The following is a 14,980-nucleotide window of genomic DNA, read 5'->3' as shown; positions in this document are numbered from 1 at the left end:
TTTTATCTAGACCTGAGATGTCCACGCTGCTATGTACACTGTGTTGTGGGTATTGACCGTAGCTGTATGTATTGACTGTACACTAGTGTCTGATTACCGACGGTAGCAATTAAGCTGTGTGGGTATTTTCTGGGATCGATGGCGGTGGTGTCTAACACTTCTCTTACACCTCATTCGAAACTAGGTCAGATTACCGGCATGGGACGTTTCTTGGAGCGCGAGTCTTCACACCCTTTAAGGTCTATATCAATCCGCTCGGATGTTCTCATATCTCAGAAAAAGTCCCAAAATGCAGTAGGAGAACATCTTTTTGATATGTTATCAATCAGGATCTGTTTTTTTTTGTGTGACTTGCATGTTGAAAAGCATGAATGGAAGTGCAAGTGGTGCAAAAAGTGGGTCAATGGAGGCAATTCTAGAACCCTTTAGGCCTCACAGGAGCAGCGTGCGAAAATTGTTTACTCCAGAGTGAAGAGGTTTGTTTACAAGTGACGAAAACTTCAGGCTCTTGGTCATCATACCAACAACAAAAATGATGGTGCCATGAAAGACCAACTTGTCAGCTATCCAGTAATGGGTAGAGTTAGCTAGTGAGAACTTCTATCTAGACTTAGAGGCCAAATTACTTTTGTGATTTAGAGTGTAAGTCAATGGGACTTTTAATGATAAAGCTACTAATGCAAGACGGGTAACCTCGTAGCAAGAAAATGATTTAATATATATGCAACTACAATGTTGTCAGTCTAGGTTGTATTTCAAAATCACTTTTAAGTTTTGAGAAACGACCATTTAAACCTCAAATATAGTTTCATCAATAAAAGAGGTTTAATTTATTAATCTAACGCACAGACCGGTTAGGTCAGTTCTTCAGAGACAGTAGAAAACTGATTAAATGTACATAACAGTTTTATGGCCTCATGTAACATGTTTAAAATACTTATTTATTTGCCAAGAACAACATGCAATGTATTCGTCCGGGCAGGTGAGTGGGGGTAGTGGAGGGGTTGGAGATATGATGTAGGTTACTATTTCTTGTAATGGATGCTCTGATGGAGGTATTTGGTGCTCTGATGGAGGTAATGGGTGCTCTGATGGAGGTAATGGGCGGTCTGATAGAGGCAATGGGTGCTCTGAAGGAGGCAATTAGTGCTCTGATGGAGGTAATGGGTGCTCTGATGGAGGTAACGGGTGCTCTGATGGTGGTAATGGGTGCTCTGATGGAGGTAATGGTGGCTCTGATGGAGGTAATGGGTGCTGTGATGGTGGTAATGGGTGCTATGATGGTGGTAATGGGTGCTCTGATGGAGGTTGCTCTGGTTGACGTTATGAACTGTTTACTTCTATCATTGTAACCTAACTGTCGGTTGGTTATTGCAGCGAATTTCTATGCACTAATCCAATCTTGTGAAAGTAGCGAAGTTTTTTCCATAAAACTGTAAACATGGAATAAAACGTCTTAAGATTACACGTGGGGTGATATAGATGAAGGTAAATAACATTTACACGTACGATTCTCCTTCAGTGTACCATTTTTTCCTTAAGTCGTACGACTTCAGGTTTACGATACGTTAAGATAATAAGATTGTAAAACACCATCACTGATTTATTGTAACGTTTTTACTTGTATAACAATACATAATTGTTGTGAATTTATTTACTACCGATTGTTTATTTAAACATGTCATCACCTATGTCGTAACTTTCCGTACATGACAACAAAACATTAATTTTTTATTTTACATTTTGCGTGGTAAACCATGAAAGTTCGGAAATTCTTCGACTTGAAAATTTCCACGTTCCGAAAACGACGATGGTTTTTATTCATCTGTTCAGTAGTTTACATAAAACCAATAAAGGGGTACGTGTATAGCATGTCAATATCATTTAAAGCGCCACTGGGTCGTGTACGCTATATATTTCAAATTACTTCTCAAACGTAAACCAGCACAAAACGAAAGAACACATGATAACCCCTTAAATTTGACTCACTGGTCAAGTACATGTTTACTTTAGTAATGGTGTGACGTAGACTGTGATTGCGTTAACAATATTGTTATGATTATTATTAAAACAGTAATTACTATATCTTATTATTGCAGGTTATAAAGCCATTAGTCTGTAACATAAGTTCATCTTTGCATGATCTGTTTGAATATACATGCCGTGACATGTAATGTAGAAGGGAAACTGTAAGGTGGCTTTAAAGTACGAATATGTAGGGAAGTGGGTGGAAGATTAATTAGACTCATTATCCCAGTCGTTTGATAGTAAAGCTGTGTTTCGGAATGTCTTATATCCATTAGAATGTTCATAGTGACGTAAATAAATGTTTCACAAGCATGATACGTTGTTCCTTTCCTTACGTGCTGCTCCATTGGTAATAGCCTATACTTACACCGTCATGTATAGTTGTAACATGGAAGCATTAGAATACGGATGCCAATGATGTTCGTAACACATAAGCATATCTAAATAGTTGTGTAATTCGTAAATGTCAACATACATACAGGCCTGCCTATACAGGCCTATACCAATTCTTCGTATTTTTATAGTTCGGAGAAAGGACGTGTAAACGTTTTACAATGTGATGGCGTTAATGCTTACTTCTTTATAGTCCTACCCTATTGGGTGAAAGGCAATCGGTTGAAGGAGAAAAAAAAAAACGCACTTCGATGAAAGTTATAACACACAGCCTGAATGGCGGAGACAATTTACGGTCGCGTCAAATCATATAACCGTATATCAAACGGTTGACATTTATTATCGAGTATAACATAAAAGAATTGATGAGCTCCCATGCACGATTTTAATGTTGTTTGGCAATTAAAAACCTGTGGTGATTCATTTTTCCTCTCTCTTTTTTCTTCTTTATTACAGATGAGTTGAAGAAGAGTAAACTTAATTTCTCATGTCTGTGGTGTCGATGCTAATGTTTAGAACAGGATGGATGGTGGCGTATACATTCGGATGAACACAAGGGGGTATAAGGATCACAAATAACATTGTCGACCAATGTTAACCTTCAAGAAGAGAACAAAGTAAGATTAAATGTCGTTGTGTCACGTCGTGACAGGAACCCCATGACACATGTTCCGTTCGCAATCATGTATAACCCATGCATGCTTACCACCGTGTTTCGTCTTGTTCCTTTTATAGTATACTTTTTATTGAATGGCATCGCCATAAAGTATATCAGTTTTTTTGTTTTTATAATTCACATTTTATTATTTTTTTAAGTCGTCATGTGTAAATCTAAACGACCAATGTTGACATTCCACACGTCTCATAAAAATACCCTTTTTTAATATTTTAGTTTCGTATATGTCGTCAGTTTTCTCCAGTTTCTAAATCTCAGTATTTTTCTGGCAGTTACCTTGGGTATATATCTTTTATAGTTTGTATCTAAATTACACGTTTGTATTCATATACACTGTGGTTTCACTTAGCTTTATTGAAACTCTTCTGACCGTGGGTTAAATTGACTTGAACAAAGATAAAACTTAAAAACTAAACTAACAAAGTATCATACTTTTATGGTCAAGCGGAAAGAAACTGTCCTCAGCTTGATGATTACTATAGTCAGATAGTAGGGTGACTTTGATAGCTAACTTCGATTCATTGTGACAGTTAATGGCTTTTGCGAGCGACTTTGGTGGTAGGGCAGTGTGCTATGGGATTGTATGATATCACTGTAACTGGATAGGCAAACCGAACCATCATGATTGGCCTACGTAGTGAACATATAATATAATCTAATATACAATATAAATACATATATATATATATATATATATATATACATATATATATACATACATATATATATATATATATATATATATATATATATATATATATATATATGAAGCGCAACCATCGCAGGTTGAAGCTGTACAGCTGTACGCAGATATGATAGTTGAACGGACTTGTCTAATGTGCAACTCCCGACATAACCAATAATATCATTTATGTGCCTATTGGTCACGGGCAATCCCACCTCTTTAAGTACAATACTAATATGGAACATTTCGGTGTATAAAATGTGATTTACAAATGTATTGTGACCTTATTTAATTTACATAAAATCTGACAACATTCACTGCAGATACCATAGTCTCGCTTCCCGTTCCCTCCCCTCGCCCTCCACTCGCCCTCCCCTCGCCCTCCCCTCGCCCTCCCCTCGCCCTCCCCTCCCCTCGCCCTCCCCTCCCCTCGCCCTCCCCTCGCCCTCCCCTCGCCCTCCCTTTGACCTCTCCACTCCGTACAAAACATACGTCTCTCCTCGATCGCACTCCAGGATACGTTCTCAGAATAGTTTCTTGGTTTATCATGATTTGATTGAAATCTAAACGTTGTGCCACCTCATCAGTCCTACACGGGTGACATCATATCAAAGCAGACCATTCGTTGAGTTACATACGGTTACAATGTGTTAACAGTTTGTTTTCGTTATCTTCTCTATATATCTCTACTGAACATCTTTCATTCCGACTATCTCATGTCAGGATGAATAATCCCATGATTTCCTAATCTTATTGTCCAAAATTGAAAATTTCCGATATGATCAAGTTTGGCTTGTTCTTATCTCTATATGGAATATGAGTGATGTGCGTGTATACATATTATTGGTATGTGTCATTGTTATGTAGTGTAAATGCACTGTAGCCTTTATTTCATTAGACAGTGGCACAAATTGCGTGAGCAAATATAAGTTAGTTTAAAACAGGAAAAATGTGAAACCCTATTAAATGAGTTTTGTTTTCCTGCTTTAACTCTATTGATGAGAGTAAGGGATATTGGGAATGTATGGTTTATTATGGCGGTCAATGTTTGCGTAATAATGACCCAATATTTCGTAATAATTATTCGATACACGTACATGGGCGCAACCACGTATAGTTCTAGGGGGGAAAGTTTATCCGCTCCTCCCCCAGAATGAAATCAAGTGGATCCCAAACCTTCCCCTATCTCGATCGATGGGATCATTAATAGCAGGGTATGTAAGGCTGATACGAATGAACTGTAAATTTCGTCTATTCAGGTGAATTCATCTCCCTGGTTACATCAATGCTCACTCATATCTTAATTTATACAACACCTTATTGTATTCTGGTCATTTGATTGGTCAATTGCTCGTTGATTGCATGCAAAATCCGCTCTATTCCACTCTATGAAATAGAACCATGGGTTATACTTTTTGGTAGCACTTTTTTCAATGGTAAGAGAGCAGAGAAACCTGTCTGTTCAAAACAATCTGTTGCATGAGTGCATTTTACCTATCTTAATATAATATGTTGTATAAAACAAATAATGAATGGTTTCCATTCGTGCAATAGTGCAAATATTTCATTCGTTGAAAGATATAATTTGTTCCATTCAACTCGGCTGCGCCTCGTTGAATGGAGCATTCCATCTTTCAACTCATGAAATATTTGCACTATTGCACTCATAACCATTCATTATTTGTAAAACATTACACGTACGTAGGCTAAATGTAGGCTAAAGGATGGTCATTTTCCGTCATTTTAGAGCTAGTTCTGCAAGTTAATTGGAAAACGAAATTATTGTTGCCAATGGCTGGGGAAAAATACTTTTCATCAAAAAAACTTCAACAAGACACAAGTGCTGGTTGTGACAACTTTTGCAGTACTAACATATATGCATTTTTTCCTATACCACCAGTCTTTTAACACGTGAACCATGACGTCATGCAAGGAAACAAACAACAAGTATAGGGTATACTTTATTATACAGGACTCAATATGAGGTACTATATATATACCACAGAGAAGTCCACACACTCCAACTGAAAGTTAAGGTCAGTATATACTAAAATACTTTTTTTTCTGTCTATATCATTCTTTTTAATGCTTGGATGTTGAAGAGGATGAAACAATCTTCCTTATTTAAAAGCACAACCTCGCGTTTCGACCTAATTGTAGAACTAATTTATATTGTGTATGAATGTGCATCCGAATGCACCATTTTACGTCATTTTCTTTTTTTTTTCTTGGGGGGGGGGGGGGTGACGCCCCTACATTGGAGGCGCATTCAACGAACGCACATGCAGGTATACCCCTCTTACTCTAACTTTTTTCATCCGCCTCCAGCCCGTCCAATATAGAATTATATATGACTTTTATCTCAACTGATTTTCTTTGGGCACCGATGATGCTTTACCTTTTATGTTGTAGTCGTTCTGAGGTTACACTAGCGTGACATTTAACACTGCTGTGGAAGATAATACGTAAAACTTCTCGCCTGTCGCGAGATACTTTTTTACGACACCATCAAAATTTGCTCGCAAAGACATCTAATCCCACTAAACAAATATCAGGTTGATCGACGAGCTGGTTATTGAAAGGAGGTTTAATGGAAATATTTCGTGTCCAAAACTTGTTAGAACCTGCCACATTTGGTGTTTGGAATATATATACTACGTATATGCAGTTATATACCAAATACTTAAGCATCGATGGTAGAACCTTATACAATAGTCTATAACCTACATGTAAAGCGTTCTAATATGTGCTATGAGGCTGATAAACAATCGTAACTTCAGCAAATTAAAGTAGTTTCCCTCAGACAATGTGACTGTGACTATAAATTATGTAAATTATAGGCCAAATGAGAAAGCTATCTTCTTGTCGGTTATACAATGTATCTTCTTTCACTAAGATTCATTCATAATGAACATTTCTCTCGAGGATTTCTTGAAAGTGGAATTCTATTTAGTGAGGGCGTTGTGGTCAAGTGGTTAAGGCAGTGGACTTGTGATCTAAGGATTACAGGTTCGAGCCCTGGCCAGATCATTGCGTTGTGTCCTTGGGCAAGGCGCTTTATCTCCATTGCCTCTCTTCACCCAGGTGTATAAATGGGGACCTGCGAGGTAACTTGTAAATATAGTTGCTTGCGCCGGTTTGTGGCTGCATCCTATGGGAAGTCCCACGGGGGACATGTGGTTGTGGTGCACTGTGGTGCCCCAGGAGAGATTGATTGAATTGTGCACACTTTGGTGTGTGGGTGTGACAAGTTACCAATGACCAGGGGTTAATAATCAGCGCATTGAGACTTAAGTGTGTATTTGCGCTTTATAAGAACTGTGTATTATTATTTTTATTATTATTTATGCGAGTGACGATCGGATATATGCCTATATACCCTTATTACGTTATGCGTGCACTTTATTTAAACTGGCGGAGCAATCCGGTGACATGCGCAGTAAATTATATAACGCAATGTCCCTACTACCTTCCGCACATTTCCAAATCAGTACATAGCCTACGTTATAAGCCTACCATTCATATCCGTTCCATAGCTTGTCGTATCATAGGACACCTTTGTGGTTGTGACGCTATAATGGTCTGTTCTCTTTTCTTTCGTTAGGCACTTGTCACTCATTTTATTTTTCGAGTAATTTCTTTTTCTGTTTCTGCGTAACTTCTATACCTTTTACGAATTTCCACTGAATGAAATCATCATCACCACCAGCTGCTCTGCCCCCCCCCCTCCTCCATCAACCCATTCCCTTCCTTCGCTACGCTACCGCTTTCTACCCACACATAGTGTACCGAGATATTTTCTCCATCCAATATCTGTGAAAGAATGCTCCTTTAAGGCACGTCGAGCGCCACGGCCCTGACGAGCCTACCAGTTGACAACTATATAATGTGTTATTTATGGGCGAATCAAATGTTCATTAAATCCGGATACAACTTCTGAGAAAGAATAAACTTGACCTGGCCAAATAAAACCTTATTGAGTTGACAGACAGATTGACTTAACAACGAGATATGAATTATTAGCATAGAGACGGTTAATGCACTACAGTACTACAAAGACTGATTCTGATAATAGTAGGTATACAGACACGATCCTTCCTTTAATTGTTTCTTTGTTCATAACAAGTGACATTTAAAGGAACTAAAGAGATGTTGTTGTTTTAAGACAGGTCGTCCGCCCTGAATTCAAATCGGTGTTTCCGCTCATTCGTTCAATAAGAGATGTATAGCTGTTTGCTTGAAGTTAACTAACGGAATGACCGAGTATGAAGGAATACTTAATGGTGGCCAGAATATTGTCCCCAAATATGCTAGAAAGTAAAATAATACTCAATCTTCAACGATCATGTTACCGCTATACGTTTACATAATATTTGCTCAAATAATTTGGATTTTTTTTCTTTTTTTATTTTAATTTATTTCTTAATCGAATTTCGCCGTTTACGATAATATTTGACTCAAATTAAAGGTCCAAAGCTGCCGGAAAGAGTTTCGATAACTTTCAGCATACTTGGCAGGTGACGGGGTGGGGTACGTTGTGGTGGGTGGATGGGGGACCTCTCTGATGACATTTGACATGTAACTTGGACTGATCTATCTTGAGGACGGGTAGCAAAGTAATATGAAAAAGTCGAAAGGTCACTTAATATCCAAACGATCAGAAAGGTATCGGCTAGAATATAGAAAACTGACATGTGGGCATGTCATTGGCTGATGTGATAGCCTGCACAGATACTCCAAACAGACGCGTGCGAAAAGGGGTAAAGGGGGGGGGAGTTACGCCGAATGGTCCCCACTTCGAGTAACAATTGTTCAGTTCATGAATTAGTTAAACTCCCCCCCCCCCATCCCAACCCAGAAATATACGTGCGCCAGTGCCCATTTCACCCCGCCAACAACCACCTAATACCTCCCCCTTCATCTCCCCGCACTCAACGACTCAACGTAACACAAGTTTCGAATAGAAACTCGGACACGTACTGGCAGTCTGGCACCAACGCACACACATATGGGAATATTGTATGTTCTGATATACCACAAAATCCCTCGGAGCCGAATTTCATCTAAATTTACTACCACATCCGGGGATTCAAATGTTTCCTCCAAGAGACACGACAACAACATTATAAGTTCTCCAAGGAATTTAATATTACGTGAAGAAATGCTTTCAGTTAAATAATAGATTATCAACGAAATTTGGAAAGATTAGAGTCTACATTTTGGTTAACTTCCGGGTAATTTTATGACCACCACCACTATTCTGACAGCAAAATGCATTATGCCCACCCCCCCGGTCCCCTACCTCTAAAAGTGGAGAGGATACGTCCATATTAAATTATTGCTCTCTTTTGTTACATAAACTCGGCAGAATTTTAGTCTTCATATGTCCTATTCCGAGGAAAATGAGAGAAAGCAGTGTTTCTTAAGCTAATCCGATTTTGAAGGCATTCAGTTTAACTAAGATGTGAAATTTCTGGTATGAACCTTTAGGGTTGAATTGATGATAATGTCGGCCTCTCAGTAAACAGACCAATATTAATCTTAATCTATTGTTTTATTAATTGCAATAACCCTGTCAAATGATGTTCTTTTACTTTTATATAAACAACAGCACTATTTTCCCTTAAAGTATTTGTAACGGAGTGTATAAATATATTATTCGAGTTTACCGACCTAATGATCTCTGTGCTACACTTAGACTAAGCAGTTCAGTCACTTTCCTTGATGAATATAAGATGTTTAAAGTGTCATTTCTAAAACCAAAACGTGTTATAGAAAGGCAACCTGGACTTAAAGCAGTGTTTTGAACGGTCTGCAACAAATCAGAAATTAATTCTGGTGCTTTAAGAAATTATTTACACCACAAGTCGATGTAAATATAAAACGTGCCATATACGCAACCGTTGTCTGAAACTCGTACGTCAAACTCCTGACAGAGTTTGACTTCCGGACCGCATACTGTTATAATCGTCAAGACAAAAATCATAATTTATGAGTTGACATTAAATAGTAAAATTTACAAGCTTACATAACGCTGGGTACTGAGTAGGTACTTCCGAATTTCTTTCTAAGAACAAGAAGACAAATTTGAGTCATCATATATTTTCTTAACCAGTAGTTCAAATAATCTCCACTTTAGGTGTGTTGATGTTTTTCATGAATCTCCTCGTTCTAAGAATGAAAAGAAAACCAAATCTTATAATCGTGTTTGCTTGTCTATATCGAAAACGTCAATGATCCCACCCCTCGTGTACTTCCTCAATAAATTTAGGTCAAGTTATTGGCGTTATTACATTAAGTTATAACTGATGTTGACAGAATCCAAAGTTAAACCATCAGTTATAGCCAATTCCCCCTCCCCCCACCCTTCGTATTGATCATAATTAAATTGTCATGTGGATTTCTATCTGCAAGATATATTGACGTGGTGCAGAGAGTGTGCCATAGACAGTGTTCGGCTAGGGTGTGGTGTGGCAGTCAGCGTGTCCGCCCCCCGGGGGTGGGGTGTCCGTCCCACTATCTCTGTAAGTTCCCAGCTCAAAACAATCCGGGCACCCTATTCTTTTGACCTATTTCATAGTGCTGCTATGCAGTGTTGTTTGCGCACTCTTCTCCGGCTTTCACATTTCTGGTTGAGAGTTTGGAAATGGGGTTTCTTTAACAGCTTCGTTCAACCATGGCTGCACTGCAGTGGTGATGAACGTGGTGCCTCCAACTCTCTCAGTATTTGATTAAGTGGACAGGTGCTGACTAGGTCGAAAGGGGACGTAAAATGATGGTCCCGGGAACAGGAATGGGTGTGACAATTACATGCCTGCTACCTAAGTCTCTGAACACTCATCGAAAGGACAAGGTTTGATATAAGTCGGTGTTTCACCCGCAATCACCGTAAAGAATGGGAATCAAATTATCTTCCATAACCCTTGAGATTAAACTAAACCGAACTAAACCAAACTAAACTAGACTTTACTATGGAACGTTAATATACGGTCACCATATTTGATGATGTTATGAAGGACATGTATAGCCATGTCATGAAGGACATATATAGCCATGTCATGAAGGACATATCCATGTCATGAAGGACATATCCATGTCCTGAAGGGAATATGTCCATAATGTGCGGCTGATGCAAACATTCATGTTATTTCTGTAATATGTATTCCACGAAACAAAGCACATTTTACATATACAATTAAGTTTGCAGCATGTATAACATAACTTCCAGAACAGTTGGCGTTGCTGTATGTGCCTCAATGACATATCAAATGAGTATAAGCTCAGAAGTTTATTAATATGTTAAATTGATGCCAGTCATTTACATGTCATTTTACAGCATCAACATTCATGTTTACATCGGCGATATAGTAGTTAATGTCACTCAAACGAGAGGCCATATATATTTAAAAACACATGCACATCTTTCATTGTGATCTTCACATCTGCCAGCCTTTTGGCGTTCCATAGTTGTAAATTCAAACTTTTAGGTTAACTTTGCACAAGACCACCCTGAAGATGTTAATATGTGACGTGTTGAAGTAGGGATTTGTTCCCCTGGTTGAAGTTATGCAATTGTAATGATATTTATGAAACAACAGGTTTTGATATTTTGATATTTTGATGTATTGATGAGGTTATAATAAAAGTTACTTGGGCGGAAGTGTTAACAACTCATTAAACAGTTTAAAGGTGAGAAATGAGTCACACGAATTCATTTTATCACTTGTTTTCCAAATTACGTTTACACGATTTCCAAACCACTTGGGTAGCAAAATGCTTCTGAAAATAATTAACACGATGGATAATAGAAATAGATTTGATTGTAGCAAAGGTAATTGATCCCATAAAATGACTTTATTTACAGAAGAGAAAAAAAATTGGAGAAAAGTTTTGTTTTATGTGAAAGAGCATTTAACTACTACGGTTAGCGATGCAAGTATAGTGCTTCACAGCCATTTGATCGAAATAAAATCATAACAATTTTATATCTTGAATTTCGTTGGCTTTGTACTGAAAGTTGCTTAAAGGTAAAAGTTTAAACAAGAACATTGCTAAAACAGCTTCTCAGTTTATTTTTATTTATACATGATTACTTTGTCGACTACCTTTCATCTCTTGAGCAAGATATCTTAAAGCAAAGTTTAGATTAACCTAAGTGTGAATTGTCATACAATTAGTAATACGGAAAAAAAATGTCATGGAAAGCAGTCTCATGCTGGGGGCTAATTGTACGTGCTTTTATGTATGTTTTGCATATACTGATGATGATGATGATGATGATGATGATGATGATGATGATGATGATGATGATGATGATGATGATGATGATGATGATGATGATGATGATGATGATGATGATGATGATGATGATGATGATTATGATAGTGATAATGATGATGATGATGATGTGGATGATGATGGTGATGGTGATGAAGATGGTGATGGTGATGATGGTGATGGTGATTTTGATGGTGATGGTAATGGTTGTGGTGATAGTGGTGATGGTGATGGTGGTGGTGGTGATGGTGGTGGTGGTGGTGGTGTTGGTGATGATGGTGGTGGTAATGGTGATGGCGATGGCGGAGGCGGAGGCGGAGGCGATGGCGGTGGCGATGGCGATGGCGACGGCGATGATGATGATGGCGATGATGATGATGATGATGATGATGATGATGTTGATGATGATGGTGGTGATGGTGATGGTGATGAAGATGGTGATGGTGATGGTAATGGTGATTTTGATGGTGATGGTAATGGTTGTGGTGATAGTGGTGGTGGTGGTGATAGTGATGGTGGTGGTGGTGGTGATGGTGGTGATGGTGATGGTGTTGGTGATGATGGTGGTGGTAATGGTGATGGCGATGGCGATGGCGATGGCGATGGCGATGACGATGGCGGAGGCGATGGCGATGGCGATGGCGATGATGATGGCGATGATGATGATGATGATGATGATGATGATGATGATGATGATGATGATGATGATGATGATGATGATGATGATGATGATGATGATGACGATGACGATGACGATGACGATGACGATGACGATGACGATGACGATGACGATGACGATGACGATGACGATGACGATGACGATGACGATGACGATGACGATGACGATGACGATGACGATGACGATGACGATGACGATGACGATGACGACGATGACGATGATGATGATGATGATGTTTCTCTTTCAAGATATGAATGATTGAACTTCGATAAATAATATGAATATTAGTTTAGGCCTACTACTACAAAATTGGATTGTTTAGTACGCCAGACACGTATTAAGAAACCTGACGCTGTAGAGCTCTACTAAAATTCCCATTGGGAGTCGACACAGTAATGTTTCCTTTTTAACTATATTGAAAAGATATGTAGGAGGACCTTCACAGACAGACATCGCATTCCACGTGACAGTCAGTACCTTTAGATACAAAAGCCTATAAATTCTCTTGAAGCAGTTGCGAAATAAGAAAAGGTGTCTGAATTGCCACTGCTTTCACTGGGGAGCAGTAAACTAAATTGGTTATCACTTACGGCCCACGTTCGAACTTGAACTGTAAAACTAAATTTTGCATTTTACTAGACACAATAAATTTTGTTCTTGAAGTAGGAGCGAACACCATTGACGAGCTTTCATAATATTACAGGCCTATAGTTTGCGGTGTTTGCGAAATAACTCCCATGTAATCATCTTGGTAAGATAGGTGCGATGAAACTAAAACAAATACTAACCGTCACGGTCAGCCTACCCAACAATCCCTTGCCTCCATCTTATTGGAACACTGGAAAGTTAAATATATAAAACATTTTCCAACCCTATTTTGTAATTTTTGTACGTCCTCTACTTCCTTACCCCTCCCCCTCCCCCTCTCCTCCCCTCCCCACCACACATTGTAGAAGTATACTACTGAATGACTGAGTTCATGGCTTCCACCATTATGTAGATTGTAACTCGTGTGATAATACAAAGTTGAAAAGTTGAAGTAATACTATTGAAAATCAAAAACTATGTTGTCCCAGATCGTTGCAGAAAACAGGAAATGGTATTCATTTTACACTGAGATTACACGAGGCTTATAAAACAGTGTTTCGTTTGCTCACAATCTTTGAAGCTTTGACACCCTATGGTATAGTGCATCTTTTAGGTTATATAATATTACTATTAATAATATTTAAAATGTGTTAATTATTATATATTAATCCAAGATTATTCATGTAAGAGAAGACCAACTCGCGCCATGCATCGGTTACTGCGAGAAAAGAAAGAAAGAAAGAAATTTAACTGCCGGTATTTTAAGATAAAAAAAAACCTGCTTTAATGAATGAAAGCATGCAGATTGTTTTAGTATAAAAGTGTCAAAAAGGGACAAATTCCTTTAAAAACATATTGTTTTTCCTAAATGAAAATATCTCTTAGAATTTTCATCATATTAGAGTCACTTAAATGTTAAGTACTAACTTTAAGATAAATGTGAACTAACAGATACTACCAATTTTGATAATAAAATATTCCTTTCAAATTTCCCGTTAATGTAAAAAAGACTTTTAAGAATACAGAGAGTATATGTATATATTTCTAGAAATTAGAATATATTCATTTTAATTGGCCAAATATGAAACATAAAAGTCAATGAAAATATATAATTTATCTGACTGTTATAACTAAATGATTTGATTATGATCGAATTTCAATTTCAAATGTTTATAAAGACAAGTTGATTGATAGCATACGTGCACTTCGAAATTGTACGGAGCCTATTACACCACCTGGTCATTGCGCGGAGGTGTTACACCCCTGGTCACTGCGCGGAGGTGTTACACCCCTGGTCACTGCGCGGAAGTGTTACACCCCTGGTCACTGCGCGGAGGTGTTACACCCCTGGTCACTGCACGGAGTTGTTTCACCCCTGGTCACTGCGCGGAAGTGTTACACCCCTGGTCACTGCGCGGAGGTGTTACACCCCTGGTCACTGCACGGAGTTGTTTCACCCCTGGTCGCTAAAATACTACGTAGATTTGCTATTAAGGGACATTCCGGGCATTTTCTCGAGTGGAATGTGTTATTGCATTATTTGTGCTGTAGAAGAAATTATAGAAATATGATTTGTTCAAGAAGTAGAGCTGTGTTAAGGGACTCTGGGGATCTGAACTTTGGAATCAGTGGTGGAACTTGTGGATGCACCACC

Source organism: Apostichopus japonicus, chromosome 23 (genome assembly GCF_037975245.1).
Source record: "Apostichopus japonicus isolate 1M-3 chromosome 23, ASM3797524v1, whole genome shotgun sequence".
NCBI classification, from domain to species: Eukaryota; Metazoa; Echinodermata; class Holothuroidea; order Aspidochirotida; family Stichopodidae; genus Apostichopus; species Apostichopus japonicus.
Note: the sequence above shows the minus strand (reverse complement) of the source record.